General features: G+C 40.9%; 1 protein-coding gene across 5 annotated transcripts in view; it reads right to left on the bottom strand.

Annotated features, from left to right (window-relative positions):
- FHIT (fragile histidine triad) overlaps positions 1 to 26,448 on the bottom strand; it is a 1,556,965-nt gene that overhangs the window by 920,597 nt on the left and 609,920 nt on the right. Inside the window, exon 1 of one of the 5 annotated variants that reach the window (XM_005695770.3) lies at positions 13,244 to 13,315. The exons of the other annotated variants lie outside the window; for them this stretch is intronic. The gene's annotated coding sequence lies outside the window, so the exon portion shown is untranslated. Of the gene's footprint in view, positions 1 to 13,243; positions 13,316 to 26,448 lie in introns of those variants that run through there. 5 annotated transcript variants of the gene reach the window in all.

Below are 26,448 nucleotides of genomic sequence, written 5' to 3'. Positions count from 1 at the left end.
TAAAACTTATCCCAAAAATAGTATACTGATTTTTTAAAAAATCAAATTAATATATGATTACATTCTTGATGCAAAAATCTCAAATCATTTAGAAGACTAGACTAAAATATTTAAGCCCCAAATGATTCTTTCATGTCAATCCTTTTTTCACATCTAAGGCTAAATGCTATTAGTAACTTGGAATGCATGATTTCATTCTGCCTTTTAATATACTTATATATGAATAGGGTTTCCCAGGTGGTGCTAGTGGTAAAGAATCCACCTATCAATGCAGAAGACATAGGAGACACAGGTTCGATCCTTGGATTGGGAAGATCCCCTGGTGGCTGCTGCTGCTAAGTCGCTTCAGTCATGTCCAACTTTGTGCGACCCCACAGACGGCAGCCCACTGTCCTTGGGGCTCCTCTGTCCCTGGGATTCTCCAGGCAAGAATATCAGAGTGGGTTGCCATTTCCTTCTCCAATCCATGAAAGTGAAAAGTGAAAATGAAGTCATTCAGTCATGTCTGACTCTTCGCAACCCCATGGACTGTAGCCTACCAGGACTCTCCGTGCATGCGATTTTCCAGGCAAGACTACTGGAATGGTTTTCCATGTCCTTCTCCAGATCCCCTGGTGGAGGACATGGCAAACCACTCCAGTATTCTTGCCTAGAGAATCCCATGGGCAGAGGAGCCTGGCAGACTACAGTCCATGGAGTCACAAAGAGTTGGACATATCTGAAGTGACTTAGCACACTTGCACACATATATGGATTTACATCTACTAAGTTTTCTGAACATATAAGAATCCTTCCATAAATTTATTCTGAAAATTAGCATTTTTTGAAGCATGTACTAGTGATCACACGAGCATTACATGGAAAAAATATTCCAGAAAACACATTTCCATGGTTGACACTCTGTAGTCTGAAACTTCTTTTGTCTTCCAAGATGACTGTACAGAGATGGTCATATAGCAGCAACTCCAGAAATGCTTAAGGTTGGTGCGCAATTCACAAAGTCAAAACAAAAAAGAATTAAGCCATTGAAATACTGCTACATCGCCTGACAGTTAAACTTTAGGGGGAATTAGCAATTTGACTGAACACCCAGTATGCCAACAGAGTATCCATTCTCTACGGAGGAGAAACCTTTTCCTTTTTCATAATGATTTGAGCCCCCAGGGATATACACAATATAGAGATTGCTATCTCCATTTTGGAGACAAAAATGCTGAGGCTCAGAGAGGTTATATTTCTAGCTCAAAATGATATTAATAGCTGGTAATGGGGCCAAGACTCAAGAGCCAGTCAGGCCTCCAAGTCTCACACCGCTGCTCCAAAGTAACTTCCAGGTAAAAACACCCACTGGCCCTTTTCTCATAATCCTAAATTGGCTGATAAGGTCATTTGCACCCATCATGGACAGGATCATATCCACATTTCACTCAGTCACCATGGCTCCAACTTGCTCTTTCTTTAAAGTGATCTACATTTCATAATGTGGATTTTTTTAAAGGAAGAATCCTAAACAGGGTTTTCATACAACCTGGCAGTCAGTTGCTTAGGAAACTGTTTTTCTTTTTTCATTAGAGGTGAAGGATGATCACACTGTTAAGTGAGAGAAAGGCAGAGGAGAATATATAGTAAATCCTGAGTGCATGTGAATTTCATCCACAGGAAACATAGCAAAATAATCACAACTCAATGGGAAAAAAAGAACTCTGAGAGGGTTCTGAAATAAGCTATTAAGTCATGCAAGTAAATCCAATGTCAACACCTCAGTCTAGGCTGACTGGATTTATGTGTTGGAAATCATACTTAGTGAGGATTTAAGGCCTCTGAGGTTCTCAAGAGTTTTGGTTGTTGCTGTTGTTATTGTTTGGTTGGTCTGTGGTTTTGTTGTTGTTGTTGTTTGTGGGGTTTTTTGGCAGGAGTGAGGTCTCAGGGAAGGCATGTCTTCTTTAAAGTGGGAAGCACATGGGAACGGGGTATCTGTGTCCTGCAAGGGTTTAAAAAGTACATCATTTCAAACCTGATCCTGCACTGATAGTTTCAGCCTTTGGCACATTTCTGAGCTTTGTGTTCTAAACAACCATCCTCTCTCCTTCCATCTAACTGTCCCACAAGGCATCTCTCTAACTGTCCCACAAGGCAGGGATCCAATGATCAGATAATTCTGATGGTATCCCCAACCTCCTAAGAGTCCCTTGGACAGTAAAGAGATCCAACCAGTCAGTCCTAAAGAAAATCAACCCTGAATATTCATTGGAAGGACTGATGCTGAAGCTGAAGCTCCAGTACTTTGGCCACCTGATGTGAAGAGCCGACTCATTGGAAAAGACCCTGATGGTGAGAAAGTTGGAAGGCAAGAGGAGAAAGAGGTGGCAGAGGATGAGATGGTTACATAGCATCACCAACTCATTGGGATATGAATTTGAGAAAACTCAGGGAGATAGTAAAGGATTGGGGAGCCTGGCATGCTGCACTCCACGAGATGGCAAAGAGTCAGAAACAACTTGGCAACTGAACAACAAACAACAGCCCCACCCATGATTGGAAATGGTGCTGTGACAGTCATATACCTTAACCTGTAAGTGACCGGAAACACAGACCACTTTTTGCCCCCTAAAGCCCATCTTTAGGAGCACTGTGAGACTTTGCCTATCTTCTCCAAGTCCATATTTGTAGTGCCTCAGCCAGTACCTGGCGCACATAGCAGACATATGATAAACTGTCATTAATCTGTTATGTGAGCAAGAAATAATCTTCTATGTTGTTATGTAATTACATGGCTGGATCTATTTGAAACCAAAGTTCAGCTTCCTCAAATAAATGTCCCATCCTTATATTTTCAGTGCCATACTCAAGTCCTCCTGGCTAAGAAACGACTATTCTTGATAGCTGCAAAAATGTATATCCTTTTCATAGGTATAGACTGTGTTCTGTCCTAAAATGAAGTTTCATGTACACGCATCCCTCAAATGCAGATACTGATGTTTAAGTCCAATACCTTTATGTTTTATGAAGGACTACAGTGTTGAAGACATTGGGTGATCCACAGACTTAGTTAAACCAGAACAAAAGGAAAAAGCGTGAAGATACAATATTCATGAAACACAAATTGAACAACAGTCAGAAATGGATTGTCAGGGTAGAAAAATCCTAGAAAGAGCAAAGAAGTGTTCATTCTGGAGTTTCTTTGGGAAAACCTTGGCTAGTTAATAAGTTTCCCTAGCCTGAATTGGTCTTTAGCTTGCCTGAAACCAGGTGAAGGGAGTGGAAGGCTTCTCTCAGCATCAATATCTCCCTCTCCACGTCCTTCTGCCAGTATCTCCTGTGCATCAGGCATTGTGCTGTACAGTAATGAGTGAGATACAACCTTTACTTTTTAAAACAAAATTCCTACAACACATATAAAGATAGTCATGACAAAACATGGTTAGTGCAATGCTAAAGTAACGAGATAAACTGCTTAGACTATGACTTAAAGGAGTCAGGTGGCTAAACCTTTGATGAGGAGAGCATCCCAAGGAGAAGGAATGGTATGGATGCAGGGTGAAGACAAAAATCAGCACAGTGCATGCAAAGAAGTTCCTGCAGATCAATGCAAACAGAACAGATAGCAAGAAGCAGAGTCAAGGTGAGAGATGAGCAGGAAAGGTTGGTTTACTTTCCAAGTATGCCATGTTGACAAGCTTGAATTTCATCTGACAGTGATAGGTATGTTTTTGGAGAGCTTAGGCAGAGGACTGGTAGAGTAGATGTGAAGTTTATGAAAATCCTTAAAGCTACGGTAGGCTTGAATGTAATCGGACAGAAGGCCAGGGAACCAAGCTAGGAAGCTGGTGCAAAATCTCAGCAGAGTATAGAAACCTAAAGAAGAATAGGGACTATAAGAATGGGAAGAGACAATAGATTCAATAATGATTCATAATGTAAAATATTTCAGAAGGGTGGGAGAGGATTTTATTATGGAGAAAAAGAACAAAGCAGCAAAAAGGCAAAACTAGAACCAGTGTTTCAGAATCTTAAGGAAATTACTGAGCAATGTGAATAATTTTAAGTTTGCCTGTGGTGGGATTAGTAGGACTCTCATGTCCAATATGTTCTCTTTTCTGACTAGCCTCCTTCTTGTAATAAAATGTTTCCAAGTTTCATCCATGCCGTAGCACACATTGCTAACTTAATTTCTTTTAATTGCCGAATAATATGTCATTGGCGCTTTCCAAGTGACTCATGAGTAAAGAATCCGCCTGCTAATGCAGAAGACACAGGTTCAACCCCTGAGTCAAGAAGATTCCCCTGAAAGAGGGCATGGCTACCCACTCCACTATTCTTGCCTGGGAAATGTTATGGACAGAGGAGCCTGGCAGGCTACAGTACATGGGGTCACAAAGAGTCAGACACAAAGAGACTAAAACAACAACAACAACAATATGTCATTGAAAAGATATACCACATTTTACTTACACATTCATCCGTTGATGACATTTCAGACATTCCACTGCTAGATATACACCCAAGAGATATGAAAACATGTCCACATAAAAATTTGTCCATGAACTGTACTTTTTGGCAAGTACACTACTATAAATATTCATGGACAAATTTTTGTATGGACACATTTTCATATCTCTTGGGTATATAGCAGTAGAATTGTTGAATTATATAACACTATATTTAACCACATGAGTAACTGCTTTCCAAAGTGTCTGTACCATTTTACATTCCCACCATCAGTGTATAAAGTGGGACACACAACCGTGTATCTAATTTCTCTACACCCTTCCTTTGATTATAGCCATCTTGTGGATATGACATGGCATTCTAACTGTAATTTTGATTTACATATTCCTGATGGCTAATGATTTTGAACGTTCCTCCATATGCTGTTTATCAGGTTAATGAAGTTCCCTACCCTCCTGCTTCACTGGTTGTTTTTATTGTGAAAGGGTATTTCATTTTTTTCAAATTTTTTTCTGTATCTCTCCATATGATCCTGTGTGTTTTGTCTTTTATTCTGTTGATATGGTATATTATATTCATTTAATTTTTCACAAGTTTAACCAATCTTGCCTTCCTGGTATAAATCCCACTTGGCCATGTCGTATTCATTTCATATGTTGCTGAATTTAATTTGTTAGTATTTTGCTGAGGATCTTTGTGTTTATATTTTGAGATAATGATCTGTAGTTTTCTTTGCATGTGATGTCTTTATCCAGTTTTGGTGTCAGGATATTTGTGATCAGGTTGCTTTAGGAAGTATTCTCTCTTTGTCTAACTTTTAGAACAGTTTATAAAGAATTAGTATTAATTATTCTTTAAATGTTTGGTAGAACCTACCAGTGAAACTTTCTGTACCTGAGCTTCTTGGTGGGGTATTTTTAATTACTAATTATATCTCTTTATTTTACTTATTATGAATCTACTCAGATTGTATATTTCTTCTGGAATCCAGTTCAGTTCTTGAGTCAGTGTTCCTAATTTTCACATTTCTAGTAATGTGTGTATTTCATCTAATTTGTTGACATATATTTGTTTCTAGAATTCCCTTGTAATCTTTTCTTTCTGTAGAGTCAGTAGTAATGCCCCTTTCATCATGTCTGATTTTGGTAGTTTGAGTTTTCTCTTTTTTCCTCCTAGGTCAGTCTAGCTAAAGGTTTGTCAATTTTGCTAATCTTTTCAAAGAGGCAATTTTTGCTTATGTGGATTTCCTTTATTTGTTTTTTCTTTTCTCTATCTCATTAATTCTTGCTCCAATCTTTATTATCAAATATTTCTGTCCTTCTGTTTACTTTGGATTCATTTTCCTTCTTTGTTTTATAGTTTAGGATAGGTTACTGATTTGAAATCTTTCTTCCTTTTTAATACAAGTGATTAAAGCTATAAATTTCCCCCAAGCATTGTTTCAGTTGCATCTCATAAATTTGACATGTCTTCATTTTCATTTATCACATTTCTTTTTTCTCATTTCTCTTGGGTAATTTTTTCTTTGGCCCATTGATTATTTAGGAATGTGTTGTTTTATCTCTATATATTTGTAAAGTTCCCAATTTTCTCTTACTGAGTTGTAATTCTACATTGAGTTGCAATTCTACACTGTTCTGATCAGAGAACATACTTCATATGATTTCAATCCCTTTAAATGTTTTGAGGCATGTTTTAGAGTGTAGCTGGAGAACACTCCACATACACTGGAGAAGAATGTGCTTCACGGTTCTCTTTTAACTTTCTCCAAATCCTCCCTTCACCCCCCATCCCGCCACCATCTGTTGGGCTGTCTGCATCATTCAGCGTCACACCCAGTTGTTAGGCTTCACTAATTCCCTGCTGATCTATTATTTTCAATAATGCCTTGGGAGCACAAATTACTCCACAGTTTGATCCAATTAAATCCAGTTTCCTTTACAAGGGTCGTTTTTGAAGCCTGTTTTTCAGTTTTTTCTGACTCCAGGAGGGCAGTTCTTCCCTGACACTCTCCGGTAAACCAGGAGAGGGAAACTTTAGTTTACTGCTCTCATAGAACTACTAACCAACTCTTAATTGTTCTCTACCACAATCCCTGGGCTTCCCAGGTGGCATAGTGGTAAAGAATGAGGCTGCCAATGCAGGAGACGTGGGTTCAATCCTGGGTTCAATTGCAAAGAGTCAGATGCAACTGAGCACACACACACACACAAACGCACACAATGCCTATTGTTTTGGAGAGCACTTCTTAGGCTTTAAATTCTCCACAGTGTCAAATCAAGTGAGTTTCCTATGGTAAGCTTCACACTCCTCTATTGGTATTTTTTTATTTGTTTTGTTTAAGTCTTTATTGAATTTATTAAGTTATTACAATATTGCTTCTGTTTCATGTTTTGGTTTCTTGGCAGCAAGACATTTAGGGTCTTAGCTCCCCAGCTAAGCTGGCAGCCTACCTTTCTCTTTCAAGGAAGAGATACCACATACCTTGACTAGAATCTGAAGGGAAACTTAGCTCCATCTTCTTGGCCACATCTGCCCAGAGTGAGCTTCCACCTGATTTGGCTGGGTGGAATGGGGTAAGAGAGAGAAGAGAGCCTCCCTGATGAGTCAGCAGTAAAGAGTATGCCTGCCAATGCAGGAGACGCCAGTTTGATCCTTGGGTTGGGGAGATCCCTGAAAAAGGAAAAGGCAACCCACTCCAGTATTCTTGCCTGGAAAATTCCATGGACAGAGGAGGCTGACAGGTAATGTAGCCCACCAGGGCTACAGTCCATGGTGTCACAAAGAGTCAGACTCAACTGAGCATGCACACACACAATGAGAACCTCCCTCTAGTGAGAAATTCCAAGTTATTTCAGGCTCCTTACAACCTTTAAAACATAGTATCCATTCAAAGATGGCAACGTGGCCATCATGAGAACAGGGACACCATCTATTTTCTTCACCACAGTCTTCCCATATCCTAAAACACCACATGAATTGCCTGACATTTGTTAACTGCTCTCAAAATACAGCTTTTAAATGAATGATAACCTGTTACTGTTCCTTTGTCATACTGGCTTCCTTGGAGATGAAAATGATGAGAAGTATTCTTACAGTAGTTTTCTGAAAGTATTCTCCAAGGGACCTGGGACACGACCTGACACCTATGTCTTCAGGGACTCTATGTATCAATAAAATATCCCAAGTGTCTTCTAGCCAAGAGGCCTGGCCTCATTTTCAAAGTGATCTCAGAAAGCAAGAAGCATATTCTGGAATCTGGAACTGGCACCATAGAACAGAGTGTGGTTCCTTCAGTTTTGTAAATGAAAAGCAGCATGAAGAAGCTGACCGCCAACAAGCTGACTGCCTGTTGAAAAGAAGGCAAATGATTCTAAATAATTGGCCCACAGAGAGGCCACAGGGAGACCTAAATGCCTAGCAATCTCCTGGAAGATCACAGAGGATAGAGGCTTGTCCTCTTATTTGGAAATGAAAGAATCAGGTTTCTTCCCAAAGCAGTCAGAGCCCAGCCTTAAGAGGAACAGGTCTAGGAAGTCCTAGGAAATTCCTAAAATAATGGTTAAACGGTAGCTATTGAACCACCACCTTCCTGGAAACTAACCGTGTTCTAGACCTACGGATTGGGTTAAGTGCCTCTCTTATGTGGGACCCTGATGCTAAGGTCCACCTACTTACTGAGCCTCCCCCCAGCCTTCCTTGCAGACTCTGCTTGGCCCCCTGCCCACTCTTCCGCGCTGTCAGCGTCACCAAGAGCTTTACTTCATCCGGATCTCTCACTTTCTGTTTCTCCTTCTCACCTGGGACTTACCCCCCCCCCCACCCGGTCCTTGTCTGACTCCACTCTGCTTTAATTCATCGGTTAATTGGTGAGGCCAACTAATTTGTCAATCTCCTGCTTGAGTCCCTGTTGAGATTCTGCAAGTCTGTGTCTTTAACTTATGGGGGAAGTGGCCACATCTCAGATGTTACCCTCATATCTTCCCCAGGTTATTAAAAAAAAAAGAAAGAAAGAAAGAAAGAAAAAGAAGGCAGTCCAGAAAAAACTGGGTGGGAAAAAAAAAAATAAATAAACAGCTCTCAGTCTCTGCCCCTTGGTATCAGCTTTGAGACACCTGGCCCAGTACAGCCTGTGCTAAGTTTCAAAGAAGAGGCAGATAACTTTGAAGATTTGATTTCACAAGGGACAAAAGATAAAAGTCTCTGTCAAGTTGTCATTAGATGCTTAATGCTATCCGTGGTGGGGTGCTGGAGGCGCCCCTCCTTCTCTGTAGACCTCTGGCAGATTAAGTTTCAGAGCTTTAATTTGAGGAAGGATTTACAGCTGTGAAGAGGTATAATATCGTTTTGATTTGGGTTGTACTAGGCTGGGGAAACCAGATTACATTTGTATGAAACTGTATTAGAAGATATGACTGAAACCACCAAAATCAAATAAAAGGAAAATTTTTCAGAGAGCCTGAAAATGGGGGCCTATCTTTTCTTTCCAACGCCTGTGCATTGTTTCACTGTTATTCTGATTTACACCAAGAGGATCCAAGCAGAAACACAGGAGGCAGATGGCAAAAATGCCTGTGCTTGTCAGATCCGTCCATTCATCAGTCTGTCATCAACCTAATCCAGAGGCAGGTTCCTTGGGTAAAGAAACAGAAATTAATTAACCCTTAGAGAAGTGGGAAAGTTAGCAGGGGAGGAAAAAAAAAAAAAAAACTCATGAAAAATACCTTACTTTCATCTCCTGGGGCACTGTCTAATTCAGAGTGTCAGAGAAATCCATCACATAGTCTCTGAAGTTTCTCTGGGCCTCAGTCCATCCACCACCACCATATGCCACCCTGTGTGTGTGTCACACAGCATCCCCAAGATAATGACTTACACGGAGACTGTGCCTTTCCTCCAGCTTAAAACTGTTTTAAAACCTGACTCTGCTCATTTGCACAGCAAACAATAAATCACTTTGGGTACCGCAAAAACCCAGTTTCCTAAAGATGAGACATGGGAAAGAATTAGCTGTTGCTTGTAATTGTTTGTCCTACACAGCTACACAGAGCTGGACAGATTATCAGCATCTTCTAGTAGGATTTGGAGATGTACAAGTGGAACACCATGGGTGGGACTCCTAAATTTGGAATGACTGCGCCAAAGCTTCTGGCACAATAAGCTGAAGATTTTTTTTAAAATCCTTTTTATTTTCTATTTCGGTATAGTCAGTTAACAGGCTTCCCCCTGGTGGCTCAGTGGCAAAGAATCCACCTCCAATGCATGAGACACTGGTTCAATCCCTGGGCTGGGAAGATCCCCTGGACAAGAACATGGCAAGCCACTCCAACATTCTTGCCTTTAGAATCCCATGGACAGAGGAGCCTGGTGGGCTATGGTCCATGAGGGTCGCAAAGAGCTGGACAGAACTGAAGCGACCGAGCACACCTACAGAGCTGACTAACAATGTTGTGAAGTTTCAGGTGCACAGTGAAGGGACTCAGCCATGCATATATATGTATCCACTCTCCCCCAAACTCCCTTCCCATCCAGGCTGCCACATAACATTGAGTAGTGCTCCCTGCAGGTCCTTGACTAGGTTGCCCATTGTAAGTACAGCTGCTGCTGAGGCTGCTAAGTCACTCCAGTCGTGTGACTCTGTGCAACCCCATAGACGGCAGCCCACCAGGCTCCTCCGTCCCTGGGATTCTCCAGGCAAGAACACTGGAGTGGGTTGCCATTTCCTTCTCCAATGCATGCATGCATGCCAAGTCGCTTCAGTCATGTGATTCTGTATGACCCCATAGACGGCAGCCCACCAGGCTCCCCTGTCCCTGGGATTCTCCAGGCAAGAACACTGGAGTGGGTTTCCATTTCCTTCTCCAATGCATGCATGCATGCTAAGTCGCTTCAGTTGTGCCCAACTCTGTGCGACCCCATAGACGGCAGCCCACCAAGCTCCTCTGTCCACAGGAGTCTCCAGGCAAAAATGCTGGAGTGGGTTTCCATTTCCTTCTCCAATGCATGCATGCATGCCGAGTCGCTTCAGCCGTGCCCAACTCTGTGCGACCCCGTAGACGGCAGCCCACGAGGCGCCTCTGTCCACAAGAGTTTCTAGGCAAAAATGCTGGAGTGGGTTGCCATTTCCTTCTGTAAGTACAGCAGTGTGTACATATGAAGCTTCTAGTTTCAACTGGAGTATCTCATGGACAGCTGGGGAGAGTTTGGGGAAGCAGGGCTGCTTCTTATCACCACTGGAGAACTGTTGGCTTGCCAAAATGGGGTAAACCATGAACTCAGTCACAAGCATCTCTCAGGGGTTACCTAATTTTGAAACTGTAAGCTCATCTAAGGATGGTTATAGTAGTCAGGGAGACAATAATGCATAAGGATGATCTTTCTGAACTGTGCCAGAAATTGCGATCTCTCAATTACCACCAGGATGGAAGGAACAGGTTTTCCACAAGAAGTACTTTAAGTACCTGCTTTTTACACCTCCACATCTCTTTAGATAAAAGAGAACTGTCTTAGCTCCCAAGTTGAAATGGGCCCATTTACCAGAGGGGTCAAAGTCTTTGCTTTTGTAGTCACAGCCAACTGGATTAATCAGAACACAGGAGAGGTGTTAGAGAAAGGTGCCTCTTTTTCAAACAGAGGGTGAAAACACAGTTTCCTCAGGATCATAAAGCAGTTGCAAAGATGCAAAACAAAATTGAGGTTCCCATTTTCAGGTATGGTTTACTGACAAAACTAACCAGATAAAAATACATCCCACATCTCTCAGATTGCTCAAAAGAAACCCACCATGATTATTGATAATATATTCTACAATAATCGAGTAGCCATAAATTCTCCCTAATTCCCACAGTTATGAACAGGACACAGTGTTAATGTCTTTATCTTACTTTCAGCTAATAAATAAAACTTAGAATGAATGTCATTTCTTACAGTCAGTGTCATCAAGAAAAAAGTTAAAAAACAAAGTTCTTTTCTTTTTAAGAATTGATTGAAAAGATTTCCCACCTTGTCAGACAATATAATAGAGGTCCATTCTAGACCTTGAGGAAAAAAACAAAAAAAGCACAGTTTCTTCAGCCTTTGAGCACTAAGCTAGTTATTGATAATACAGTCTTGAATGTGATACTGAACTTGGTCAGAAGTGGCTGCCTTGTAAGCAAAGGAAAACGGAGGAAAGCGGGAGGAGGTAAGAAGGCAGAGCCACGCTGCCAACATTTCGTCCTCTGCGCTTCAGTTTCCTTCTCTAGAAAATGCAAGTGTAGACCAAGACAAGCCTGAAACAAAAGCCAATCTCTACTTTTAAAAATAAATGAAAAGGCCTTTAACTCTTAAGCAGAAAACGTTGCTCAAAATACTCTCATAGTTTATTAACCTGCGGCAAGAAGGCACCAAGTATGTGGTTAGAAACAGGGGATATAAGCAACACCACCTGATTCCACATCCTGACTGGACCACTTACTAGCTGTGTGATGCTGGGCAAATTCCCTAACCTCTCTGAGTCTCAGTTTTTCTATATGTAAAAGAGAAATAATGAAAGCTTCTATATGGCAGGACTAGTTCAAGGATTAAATCAAATGCTACATATAAAGCTGTTAGCACAACGCTTAGTCCCCCAGAAAACACAATAGACATTATTGGCCTATTATCAGTAGTAATAATAATAGCTATCATTATTAGAAATACAATGAATAATAATTCTATTTTAATACCACAAAGGAGATGTTTACATACTTAGAACATTCCCTACCTGATAATCTACAAAATGAAGGATCAAAACCGAGTTAAGGGAAAAAAAAAGCATGATGTGATGTCCTTTAGATTAATAAAAGTGCCAAATAAAGCAATCCAAATTTAGAACACTCGAGCTGTTCTGCAGTGACTCTGCCTGCCGTCCGTTGGGGAAAGGAAATTCATGCTCCCTGCGTTCGGAAGAGCTGCTCGGAAATGCTAGCTGACCCCTGACAAACCTGCAGCCTCCCCAAGAACACAGTTCGGCAGCTTAATTTGAGCAAGCAGAGAGAAAGCATGAGCCCACACTCAGGTGCGGCCCCATTTCCATCTGAGCAATTTAAACAGGAGCCACAGTTCGCCTCTGCAGACACCAAACCCAGCTGCCAGGGAAAGGTTTCAGACCCACTCTGGTGCCCCAGCGATTTCCAGTTCAGCAGAAAGCTGCAGAACACACGGTCTCACAGCATATGATTTCCTCATATTTCATCAGTTGCCAGGCTTTAAACAATTTTAACCTTCCTTCCAGGCGAATGCAGAGATGGCTACGTTTTAAGTGGAAACAGAATGAGAAGCTTAAGCCGGTTTCATGTCCCTGGGTGGGTATCCGATTAGCAGGGTGACCCTGGCCAACTCCTGACTCCTCTGAGCTTTACTGTCCTCATCTATAAAATGGGCAAAAGCTGGGGAAATGTGCATTCCCCACCAATGCCTAGATACCGTTAATCTTTAAGGCTCCATTTATTTTCTGTCCTGAAGTGAAACATGCTGACAATCTACTCTAACATCCTCCTGTAATGATAATAATTATTTAAAAGGTAAAAAAGAAAATTTGCCACCACATAACTTGGCTAGGGGCAAAGCAACTTCAGCAAAACAGTTGGTGTCCCATGATTTCTTCCTTAATCACTTCTGCTGTAATATTTCTGGGGCACATCAAAGGACAGTAACAGCCCAATGTTGGTAATCCTCTCACATATAAAAATTTTCATTATGGAGTGTTAAAGGCATCACTTTGTATGAGAAACAGGAATCAATAGGAATTGGCCTTTATCCCCCACTTCCTTACCAACAGAGATGGCTTTTTCTCCCCAGTGATGCACACTGTTTGGCCACAGCTTCCTCTGATGGCTGGAGAAAAGCAACAAGATGAAAAGCCACTGTGATAAATGAAAAAAGGGGGAAAGAATTTCAGGAACATGTCTCTGTGACAGACACAAAGAAAGGAGTCCATCCTAATTAGCCGAAATGCTGCTCATAAACTTTGGCTTTGATGTGTGTTTAAAAGTCACCGGGATCTATTTCAACTGGGTTATTTTGATGCTGTCACATGTAAAAGATTTTTTATTCAAAAAATGTTTTTAACGAGCACCCTAACAGCAGGATATTTTGGAGATACTGTGGCAGACCCTAGTAAATAACACAAACTAAAAGGGTTGTCAGTAGCCATTAATTTTTTTTCTATTATCTGTAATGCAATTATTGAAGTCAGAAATATAACATTCCTTACAGATTTTCCTTTTTTAAACTCAGCCAAACTATAGGATTTGTTCCCTTGAAAGCATCATTCTGCTGCTGCTGCTAAGTCGCTTCAGTCGTGTCCGACTCTGTGCGACCCTATAGACAGCAGCCCATCAGGCTCCCCCATCCCTGGGATTCTCCACGCAAGAACAATGGAGTGGGTTGCCATTTCCTTCTCCAAGCATCATTCTAGATTCTCTAAAAACCCAGAGTCAGCACATGCTTTCCCTTTATTATGAACATATAAAGGTCAGAGGCTATTCATAGCACATCCCTAGTAAAGGTCATCAACAGACCACATCTTGCCAAAGCAAGTGGCCAATTTCTGGCCTCTCTTTACTTAGCCACTTAGCAGTATTTGATAGCAGATCACTCCCTCCTTCTTAAATCATCTTTTCTTTAAAAGCTCACACACACACAAACCACACAACCAAATTACTCTATCCCTCCACTATTATCCTGTTCTCCTTATCAAAATTTGAAACCATCTCATTTATTTTTGTGCATGTTTGTTATCTGTCTTCATCTCTGTGGCTAAGAAGGAAGTTCCTGATACATCATAGACACTCCATAAATATCAGATGTCCGACTGACTCCTAGTATTTTGTGACAAATAAAGAGACTAAACCTCAGAGGAGTTAAGTGACTTGCCTAAGGCTGTACAGTAAGCTCTTAGACTGAGACAAGATTTGAACCCAAGGCCATGTAACACTGAGCCCAGACTCACGACCATTATACCATTGAAAAGAAGTCCCAGGTAAATGTCCAAGAGCAGAGTTGGTAAACTCTACGGTGAAGGAGTAGATAGTAAATACTGTTGGCTTTGTGTTTTGGTCCTAGAACCCCTGCAAATTCAATGATGATTTGTAGAAAGAATAGATTTTACCTCTGTCCTTCTTGGGCTGTACCCAGAGGGCCTACAAATCCCATGCTTCCCCAGTTCTAAGACCAAAGAAAGAGCCTGGGGTCAGTAACAGAGACATCAATGGTTTAATGAGCAAGGGGAGCTTGCATGTCTGAAACAAGGTCCTAGAGCAGCGCCCCACCATGTGCAATGGATGGTTGGTGAGACACGGCAACAGTCTTTTCTCCCGGGTTGCAGAGGGAGGAGACTGCCGGTTATAAGCAGAGTCCCTATCAGGTTGACTCACCAGCTACTGGGAAAACTAGCAGAGGGGCATGCCCTCACTGCCTCTCCCATAACAATCACCAGCTAGGGCCTGGGGCAAGCATGTAGGAAGGACGGCCAGTCATGCAAGCAGCATGTAGGTGAAGCAAGCACTTGTTGAATAGAGGATATTCAAAGAGAAGAGAACAGCCGCCTTGAGCGGCCTGACCATACAGTCAGCAAGATCACTGAGGGCAAAGGTCAGATGTAGACACCTGGTGCTGCTGTGCTGTGTCACGCTCAGTCATGTCCGACTCTTTGCAACCCCCTGGACTGTAGCTTGCCAGGCTCCTCTGCCCATGGAATTCTCCAGGCAAGAATACTGGAGTGAGTTGCCACTTCCTACTCTATAGGATTTTCCCCACCCAGGAATCAAACCCGTGTCTCCTGCGTCCGCTGCCTTGGCCGGCAGATTCTTTACCACTGATCCACCTGGGAAGCCCACATAGGCAACTCGGGCAGCTAAAGTAGTCCACTCCCCACAATAGGGAGATGAATTGATTCCAATCAATTGGTACACTTACTAAGAGGAAGCTGAAGCTTGGGGCAATTCCCATTCCGTTAGGAAAAAAGTAAAGAAGGATTGGGAAGGGCAAAGGCAAACATTGAAAACTCTGTGTTATCCCCTTTCCAGTCAAGAGGCTTCGTGTCCATGTGGAGAAAGCAAGCAGCCCCCAAAGTGAGAGAGAGGAAAATACCTGCTCTCACCTCCTTGGCTTCCCACAGGCCTGCCCTGCTGAGACTGTCCTTTGGCGACTGCACAAAGAGCCAAAAAAGTGACTCCTTCACAGCATGAGGACACTTTCAGCTGAGGACAAGAGGAGGCCTTCTCTCGGCCTTTTATACAGTCATTCACAGGAAGGGACATCCTGTGACCTCATTCTCACTCCGAAGTAAGTGAGAGCCAGGTGGTTTGCTGCCTCTGGGTTCTGCAGAAACTCTCCCTTTGATGGCGCCATTCCGCTCCTCTGACGCCAAGTCCTCGGCAAGGGCACCTCTCCATTTCCAGAAGGGGTGGTCTCCTTGGGGACCAGCTGCCCTCTAGGAACACCAGGCAGCACCAGAGGAAAGGAGCAGAAGGAAGAGAAGCCCCACGTGCAGTCCTATGAGTTATTTCAAAGAACCACCCTTTATCAGAAGTAATTCTCTCCAGGGAAAGGTGCTTAGGACAAAAACGTAGTGACGGCAATACAAATGGGATGCTTAGATAGAAAACGTTTCAATGTGCCCATTTGGACAGCACCGTTTTGAAGCAATCATTTTGATGACGGTATGAAACTACTTGAAATGTCAGTCCTTAACTTAGAGAAATATCTAAGTGAACAATTTTGGATCCATGTTATAATTTATATTTGCCACTTTACTTGTGTTTTGTCTTTCTCCTAAAAGAGGTGACAACACCTGTCTTGATCACCACTGCATCCCTAGTGGCCAGTAGAGCACCTCACAGGTCACTGTTTATTGAAAAGCTAAATGACTGTGACTCACACTGCTGTGATGACGTCTATTTCCAGTACAATTACCACTTCTGCCAAGACTACTGCTTAGTAGGTGCATAGTAATTTGTGGGAAAAAATGAACAGCCAACGTCACTACGACCATTATTGTTTATAACAACTAGTACTACCACCACTGGGCTTCCCAGGTGGCTCAAGCGGTATGGGATCCGCCTGCCAGTGCAGGAGACGTGGGTCTGATTCCTGGGGCAGGAAGATCCCCTGGAGGAGGAAATGGCAACCCACTCCGGTATTCTTGCCTCAAAGATCCCGTGGACAGAGGAGCCTGGGGGGTAACAGGCCATAGGTTTGCCAAGAGTCAGACACAACTGAGTGACGGAACACACTTTACTGCCACCACTCCACCATTACTCAAGCTGGCTATCTGTTAAAAAACCAAAGGGGCTAGCATTATGCAATCACCATACTCATTTTATAGAGGAGAATACAGGCACAGAGAATTTAAGTAAGTATCCCAGGACAAACACGAAACAGGTGGTAGGACTGAAATAACGATGCGCTTATCATTACTCTCGGCCAAATAAAGTGGAAGGATTGAGGATGAGACTGAGGATGAAGGAGCCTCTGCTTTGGTCGTAAAGCCTCTTTCTGGTCTCTTAAGCACTTCCTTTCTTTGGAAAAGAATCAGGGATCCTGGAAGAAATGGCTGATTTCAGAACTGGGTCAGGAAATGGACACGGAGATCTAGGAAAGTTTGTCACAGGAATCTATCAAAGACTATTGAGGCATATCAAAGTGACTCAAAGCCAACTTGAAAGGGCTCCCACTGGCCAAAGATGGATTAATTTCAACATCAACAGAACAAGGAATATGGTAAAGTGAAATAGATCTACTTTATAAAAATCTGTGAGTTCCATAATGGTACTTTTTAAAATCACTGGTTTCCTTTGCAAGTTGTGAGGGTAGCAACTCACGACTGAGAAAATACACAGAAAGAGAGAAAAAAATTTTAAGTATTTTCTCCACCTTTCCTGTATGGACTGCACTTCAAGGTAACCTAACAGGAATTACAAGTCCTTCTTTATGGAGGATTCACAGCTAATAGGAGCAGGAGGAATAGGAGAATTAAACCTTCCCACTCTGCATCAATTTGCAGCAAAGAACAATTGGAAAATAAAGTTGAAAGTACAATTCCATTTATTATGCCATCCCAGAATATGAAATACATACAAAACCTTTGCACTGAAACCTATAAAGCATTGCAGACAGAAATTAAAGAGCAAAATAAATGGAAAGATATAGCATATTCATGGATTGAAGGATTCAATATTGTCAAAACGGCATTTCTCTCAAAAAATCAATCTGAAGTTTCAATGCAATTCCAATCAAAATCCCAGTAGGACTTTTTGTAGAAATTGACAAACTGATTCTAAAATTTATTTGAAACACAAATGAACTAAAAGAGCCAAAACAGTTTTAATAAAGAACTACAGAGTTGGAGAACTCACACTACTTGATTTTAAGACTGACTATAAAGCCACACTAATCAAAACAGTGTGTTATTAATGAAGGATACACAAATGAATCAGGGGAACAGATTGAGGAGTCCAGAAATAGACTCACACAGAAACGGTCAATTTATTTTTGACAACAATGCAAAGTAATGCAATGGGGGAATATGGTATCTTTTTGATAATACTGCTAGAACAACTGGGTACCATATTGGGGGGGGGGGAGTTGCAGAATGCTGACCCTTACTTTATACCATACAGAAATATTCCATCAAAATAGATCATAGACCAAACTTTTAGCATAAATCATAGGAAAAAAAAATCTTTGCAACCTTGGACTAGAACAAGATTTCTTAGTAAGGAACAAAAGGAATAATAAGTGAAAATTTTAAATTGCTTTTTAAAAGCCACTGTCATGTAACAGAGGAAAACATCTGCAGCATGCATATCGGACGAAGGATTTGTATGCAGAATACATAAAGGACTCCTATAAATCAAAGAAACAAAAAGAGACAAAGATGTGAAGATACTTCACAAAAGAGTTTATACAGATGGCAAATAATAACATGAAAACATGATCAATATCACCAGTTATCAGGAAATACAAATTAAAACTGAAATGAGGTTAAATTAAAATTTATAAGAGCAACCTTCCCAAGGGTTGGCAAGGATGTAGAACCATTATAAGGCTCATAAACTGATTCTGTGAATGTAAAATGGTACAACCACTTTGAAGAAGTGTTACGCCATTTCTTTAAAATTTTCCATGTATTCATAATACACAACTCAGACACTTCACTCTCCAGTATTTGTTTATCCAAGAGAAATAAAACTATGCCCACAAAATATCTGTACTATAAGTAATTTTATTCATTATAATCCAAATATGTAAACAACTCTAATGTAGACCAAGGAATGAATACACAAAATGAGTAAATCAACAAAATGAGGGCTGCCTATATAACAGAATGGTTGTGAGCAATAAAAAAACAAACTAGTAATACATGCAGTTGCACAGATAATTATCTAAATCATACTCACTGAAGGAAGCCAGACACAAAAGAATACATATCATATGACTCAATTTATTAAAAATTCTAGAAAATGCAAAAAAAAATCCCTAGCGACAGAAAATAAATTAATAGTTGCCTGAAAGCTGGGACTAGAGGGAGAGAATGACTACAATATGAGACGAGGGAACTTTTCAGGGTGATAGAAATGCTCTGCATCTTAATTGTGGTGGTGGTTTCACTGGCACATCCCTCTTTTAAAACTCACTGAACTACACATTTCACATGAGCACAGTTTAGTACATACAAACTACACCTAATTTAAGTTTTTTTTAAAGATTTTTACCAAAGCAAAAACACACAAAAATCTGACAATCTTTGTGAACCCATTCATGTGAAGTGAAAAAAAAAAAGAAAAATAGCATGGTAATAGAACAGTTGCTATCTTGGAAGGCAAGTGCACACATAATGACGAGGTAACTTCTGGGGTGCTAGAGATGTTGCTGTCTCTATCTGAGTAGTAGTTACATGGACAGTTCATCTTCCTAGCATTCAATGAGCACTTAAGTTGGGCACTTTTGCTCTATTTCTGTTACTTCAATAAACAAATAAAAAGTAGAGGACTGTTAGAAATTAGTAGACAATAAAATGCAATGTATCAATATTGTATAGCATGCGATCTGAAAAACGCAACTGTAAAAAATTTATACAGAATGGAAGAAAACTGAACATGAACTACTTATTAGATATTAAAGAATCATCATTCACTTCATTGTGTGTGTAGTATAGTTACAGCCCTTATCTGTTAAAGAAACACAGAAGAGTACTTATAGGTGAAATGAGATGATGTATAGGATTCACTTTAAAGCAATGGTCCCTAACCTTTTTGGCACCAGAAACTAGGTTCGTGAAAGACCATCTTTCCACAGACGAAAGGCTTGGGAATGGTTTCAGGATGATTCAAGGGCATTCCATTTATTGTGTACTTTATTTCTATTATTATTACATCAACTTCACTTCAGATCATCAGGCATTAGATCCCGGAGATTGGAGACCCCTGCTTTAAAGTATTTCAGGACAAAAATATGTATAGTCATTTCTATTTTTAAAAAAAGTAAAAAAAAAAAAAAAAGGAATGTAAAGTGAGGGTAAAGTTCAGGGATGGAGCAGAGAGTCAGAGAATGTGTGCCGATATCTATCATGCATATGACCAAAATCCTATTCTTTGCACTCTGAAGATCAAAATGTTCACATCAAAATGGCTGCATCAAAATGTCCTGCTTCAGAACACACATCGCAAGAAAGGTCTCAGGGGCCCAGAAACATGACAAGCAGGAACAGAATGAAATTTAAGAGAGTCCAATTAGGTTCTGAATGACAGCCAGGCAGATATATGATGACAAACAGTGCCCTTCCTTCCTCCGGAGACAGGTCTATTTTGAGCCCAAAGTGAGGAAAGGGAGTGCATGTTATCCAGGGGATTTCACCATTGTCCTTCTGGTCCCGTTGTCACCAACTGAGAAGCCTACCCAGGTATTAGGAGGGGGAGAATACAACAGGAAGCAGAAAACAGATTCTGATGGTATCAGTCAGCATCTCAGCAGACAGAAGTCACATTTGACTGCAACTCTGAAGACAATTAAATATAGGAACTCCTTTCAGAGGTGCAGGTAGAGTCACAAGTTAAGGATGCTGAGATACCTGGGACTACCTACCTGCAGCATGAGCTCTTTACTTCCCTTAGCCTAAAAGAGCAAAGGAAGGCAATGTGTCACCAGAGCCTCGTGAGATAAGTGAGGCTGCAGCTACCACCAAGAGCTGGAGACGTGGAGGGAAAGGCAGGCTACACGGAAAATGCCCTCCCACCTCTTTCTCTCTTTCTGTCACCTCATCTATTTCCAGGATCTCCCAGTGACTGAAACAAACCAGAAACTGCAGTCATGGCAGCCCAGGTGATACAGTCTACTGAGGTCAGTCTCCTGGGCCAAAGAGTGGGGAAGAGCAAGTTGTCTAATAGACTAGGAGGCAGAGGATGGAGAATTCCTCCCATGGAGTAGATAAGGTCTTCAAATCTGCAAAGATAACTTATGGCCATTTTATAAAACCTCTAATTCCGCTGGACCTAAGGCTTCAGATCCTTAGTTGAAATGGGAATATTTCTAAGCATTTTACAGGTGGCCTGAGAACAAGTAATCAAAGATTGTTTCACAATTATATACACAGAACATTCCATTAAGTAGCTCCACCTGCTCAGACTTGTAAATTAAAACTTTTCTTCTACACAAACACTTCCAAGTTACATGGACGGAAAAGTAGAGAAAGCTGGTTGTATTTTCCATGGGGCTTTAACCATCATTCTATTAAACAAAAGTCAGAGTCAAGTTACCATGGGTGGAAACCCAACTCCAAGGACTGATGGGGAGGAGCATCACCTTGTGAGGCTAAGGATGGAATCCTTCTTCTGGCCAATTGGTCCCTGAAGGACTGACCTTTCCCTGCCCTCTGATGGGCAACTCCTGTCACTGCTACCCTTACTCCCAGGGGCGTGTGGGACTGTTTTGCTACTGACGCCAATGCTGCTTCCTCCCACCAGGGGCTTTGCATCAGATGTGCCCTCTACACTTAACATGCTTCTCTCCATTCTCCTGCAAACTCCTACTTCCATCTCAACTCTCACTTCCCAAGGAAAGCTTTGCCAGCTTCCCTAATGAGCTCAAAAACCCCAAGGCACACTCCTGTAAGACCCAGAACATTTTCTTCATGGAAGAACTTTCACGGCATGACTCTCTGTCTTTCCTGGCTGAATAGTTAGTTTCACATGGTAAGGACTGTGTGTGCCTTCGTGTACCATCATGTTGTGGGGACCTCATGTACTATCTGGCTCATAAGTGAAAGTGAAGTTGCTCAGTTGTGTCCAACTCTCAGTGACCCCATGGACTGCAGCCCACCAGGCTCCTCTGCCCATGGGATTTTCCAGGCTCATGGGAGGCACCAATTATTGATGAATGAATAAGTCTTCACTACAAGAGAACATTCTTCCATTCAAGGAATAGTCTGAATTTTGTTTTATTCTTTTAATAACGTAATACTATAGGCTGTTTTTTTTTGTCCCCAGAACTAAATTACTGGGAACTCTCAATTAGCTGATAGTTTCTACCCCATTTTCTTATATCTTGTATAAGAAAATAATATTTAATGAGGTTTTTAAAAAAATAATGTTTAAATTATGCTTAAGATTCACATATATCCAACTCAATCTCATAGACTGTAATTTATATAACTGCTGTTTTAAGAAATTACTTATAAGTACTCCAGAAAAGAAAAAAAAAAAAAAAGCACATATCCTGGGTCCTATTTACTAATGCAGGAAGTTAGCCACACAATTCTTTAAAGGTTTTCAAGAGGAGCTGAAACCCAAAGGACTTTAGAATTCTCAATTAATCTAGAATGAGCGGGTATATTCTGGATAAGTGAGGTTTTATTGGAACTCAAGTCCAGTTTTAAAAAAGGTCTTAAAACTTTTATTCTAATAGTAAGCAATAAATTCTTCTATGATTTCAATGCTTAAATGCTTCTTTTATGACTAATAAAATCGGTCAAATTTCCATTTTGTTTTATATCCAGTTTAGAATCTACTTGTCACATGTGTCAGGAGCTATATATTCGTGTATCCTGTATGGTACCGTATTTATCTCTGAATCCCCATAAAGTTTAGTTGAGCAGACTGCACTTAGACATACTCAGAAAGGGTGCAGTGAATGAATGAGAAAAGAGTAGAAAAGGAAGCTGACATCTGTTGAACACATTATGTCATGTCGCAGCTGCTATGCAAGGAGTTTTACATAACAACGACAAAGCTTAGTAAGTTTTATGTCAGGAAAGTGAAAGTCCCTCAGTCGTGTCTGACTCTGTATAGTCCATGGAATTCTCCAAGCCAGAATACTGGAGTGGGTAGCCTTTCCATTCTCCAGGGGATCTTCTCAACCCAGGGATCGAACCCAGGTCTCCCACAATGCAGGCAGCTTCTTTACCAGTTGAGCCACAAGGGAAGCCCAAGAATACTAGGGTGGGTGCTACGCTAATGCAGACTCTATACGTGATCTCATGAGATAAGGTAGTTTGCCCAGACACAAAGAGATTAAGTAATTTGTTGAAGGCTACACAGCCAGAGCTGGGATTTGTTTCCAAGCTTTTAGCAGTGGTCATTCTGCCTCCTCTTCCTGATCTATCTCATTTTAACCTTGACAATACAAGAAGCAGGAAGACAGTGTTCAAAAACTTCATCTTCAGACATAAGACCTTTACTATAAATGAAATGTTAAGTAGAGCTCAGTATCAGGCAGAATGAAAAAGAGCTGCTCTTAGCTTACCAGGGGGTAAGCTAGATGAACCTAGAATGCCACCCAGCCTCTCCAAGCTCTGACACTGCATTTGAATAAATTCTGGCAATCTCTGCAGCAAAATTTGGTAAACATTATAAATTAAGAAACTGGACTTGAAATACCAAGATTTCCCAAGGTTAATCATCTAATAAACCATGGAGCAGTAACTTAAACCTTGATTAACTTGACTCCAATGTTTATTTACACATGTGGACAGATGGATGTTGCATAATAGTGATTTTTAAAACATTTAAAACTAACTCCAAGTTCTCCTTGTATTTGGACAATTTTCACACAAAGAAAGATTTGGAAGTTTACATATTGTTTCTAAGTTGTCCAATATAAAATACACCAGAAGATATGACTTATTTGTTAAATGAATGATAAAGTGGCAAACACTTGGCAAAACCTCCTGACTATACCAAGTAAATCCTAGACCTAGGATCACAAGTGCAAAAAGGTGTTTTGATGAAACCAAGCTGCTTGTATTCTTCTTTCCATGTATATGCTATGCACACATTACCTTGCGGTCAGGCTTCTTTTTTTAAAAAAGAAAAAATATATATATATTCATACATGACCATATTTTCCCACTGCCTTTCCCAAGTAATGCCCAGTTCTAGAACAACTTTGGGTTACAAATACAGTGTGAATACAGAAAGTAGAAACTTCAAAACCATGTACTAGCCAAACTGCTCTCCCTGCCCCTGTCTCTCCCCTTCCGGCTCTGCTTCTCACTGAAAACCTGCAGTGGGGTGATGGCCATGGTGATTTTCTCCTTCTCCTCCACATCCCCCTTCTGTTCCCTCACTTCACTGTCTATTATTCGGATTCTCCCAAGGCTGAAGAAATTAGGGGACAGGAGAGCTCTTCCTTGTGCAGCTTCTGTTACAAGCTGGCTCTGCTCTCTCTGGGTCTCTCCTGCCTGGGTATATATCCAGGAGTCATGTCTATATCTGGCAGATAATGAGAGCTCATGTTGAACTCTCCTGAGGGAATTTCGATGGACTCTGCAAAGGTTTCCCAGAGGTTCTAGGTTGTTGTTTGTGACCCTCTTCCTGTGGAGGAATCTGCCTTGGACCTATTCTATCAGTATACCTGTCAGGATACCTATCAGCATCCTATCCTTCCGTTACCATAATGAACTAGACTCACAATGATTCCTCCTTGGCTCTCTCCTCTGCAGAGTACATATCTGGTCCCTAGGAAACACATATCTCATGCCCTGAACAAAAATTGGGAAAGCAGGCTAGTTTCCACACAATTGGCCAACCTGTCTTTGCCTTCCTTTCAGATCTCCTAGGGTGAGTCAGACCCCAGTGTGTGGACCAATCTAAATTCCTCAGGCTTGATTCAGACATTGCGCCTCCGGGTCCTCCAAATGCAAGAAGTACAATTCAGAGCTCTCTGATTAGTCCTCTTGATGACCTCCTCTGACCTTGATGTTACAAGACAGTACTCACTACTATTTCTTCCAAAAGGTGGTGACAACTCATTGCATGACCACAGGTCTCTCCAAAGAAACTTTGTCTCTAATCTCCTCTTGACTCATATATTCAAAAGCCATGGGGCAGGCTCATGACAGTCTACATATGGAACAGTTGGTCTTTCAATAGCTATTTAACAGCTGCCTCAGTGGAAACTGAGACAAGAAGAAACCCATTCTAACAGCCAGTTCCCTACCTGCCCATACATACATGTGTGTATATGATATTTTATATCATATGTATAGTAACAATTTCAACTAGTTAAGGGTGATATAAGATCCCTGCTGCTGCTGCTGCTAAGTCACTTCAGTCATGTCCGACTCTGTGCGACCCCATAGATGGCAGTCCACCAGGCTCTGCTGTCCCTGGGATTCTCCAGGCAAGAACACTGGAGTGGGTTGCCATTTCCTTCTCCAATGCATGAAAGTGAAAAGTGAAAGTGAAGTTGCTCAGTCGTGTCCGACTCTTAGTGACCCCATGGACTGCAGCCTACCAGGCTCCTCTGTCCATGGGATTTTCCAGGCAAGAGTACTGGAGTGGGATGCCATTGCCTTCTCCTAGCACTCCCTAATTCAATAGTAATCATCAGCTCTCACTGATCACTGCTGGTTTGGGTGATCACCATCATTATAAAAGATTTTATAACCAAAAGCATACCTTGAGAATTTTCCATTTCATACATTCTCAGATTAGAAAAAATAAAATCTATTTGAAATATGCAGACTTAAATTAACATTGCAAAATATTCCTTATACATTAAATTACTCTCAAATTACTAGCTGTCAGTGACATAGCTGATAGTGAGTGTCCAGGTCTTCCCTGGTGGCTCAGATGGTAAAGCATCTGCCAACAATGAGGGAGACCTGGGTTTGATCCCTGGGTTGGAAAGATCCTCTGGAGGAGGAAATGGCAACCCATTCCAGTACTTTTGCCTGGAAAATCCCATGGGCGGAGGACCCCCAGTAGGCTACAATCCATGGGGTCGGAGAGTCCGACACGACTAAGAGACTTCACTTTCTTTACATTTTTCAGCGTTTACAAAAGCCCAGATGGTCAGAAAGAGCTTTACCAAATTTGGAAAAAATTTTTAATAAAATGATTTTTAAATATTTTTTAAACAATCAGCTCAGAGTTATATTCTGCAAAGCTACTTAACAGTATTTGCAGCTAACAGAATATGCAATTACCAGAAAAATCTAGTGAAGTCCTAGTTCTTATATCGTAAGATGTGAAATAATGTGGGAAAACAATGTAAAAAATTATATATATATATACACACACACATATATATATATAAATCACAAAGTGAAAATGAGATATTAAATCTAGTTTGTCCATGTCCATCTGAAATTATTCTGTAAATTGCCTAAGTTTAAAAATAATGATTCTCTAATACACAGTTAAGTCAGATGTCTAACCATCATCCTTTATCTTGGGCTGAAAAATAAATTTTAGATCTATTCACAATAAAATATAAGGTACTTCCAGATTCAGTCCCTTTTAAGAGTTTTTTCTTCTGTATATACTCAAAGATCTACAACAACTAGATTAATGAGCCAAAAAGTACATTTTAAAAGATTCTCTAAGAGGATCTTATAAAAAGTAGAATTTGATTATGTTTTAGGAGAGGAAATTTCTTTAACCTAGAGGGAGTCAGCAAATGTGAAATCACAAAAAGTATTCAGATTTTTGAAAGGAAAAATGATCTGAGAATCATCTCACCAATGATCTGAGAAGG

The sequence above is a fragment of the Capra hircus genome, chromosome 22, assembly GCF_001704415.2.
Source record: "Capra hircus breed San Clemente chromosome 22, ASM170441v1, whole genome shotgun sequence".
Classification (NCBI taxonomy): domain Eukaryota; kingdom Metazoa; phylum Chordata; class Mammalia; order Artiodactyla; family Bovidae; genus Capra; species Capra hircus.
Note: the sequence above shows the minus strand (reverse complement) of the source record. Positions and strands in the feature narration are given on the sequence as shown.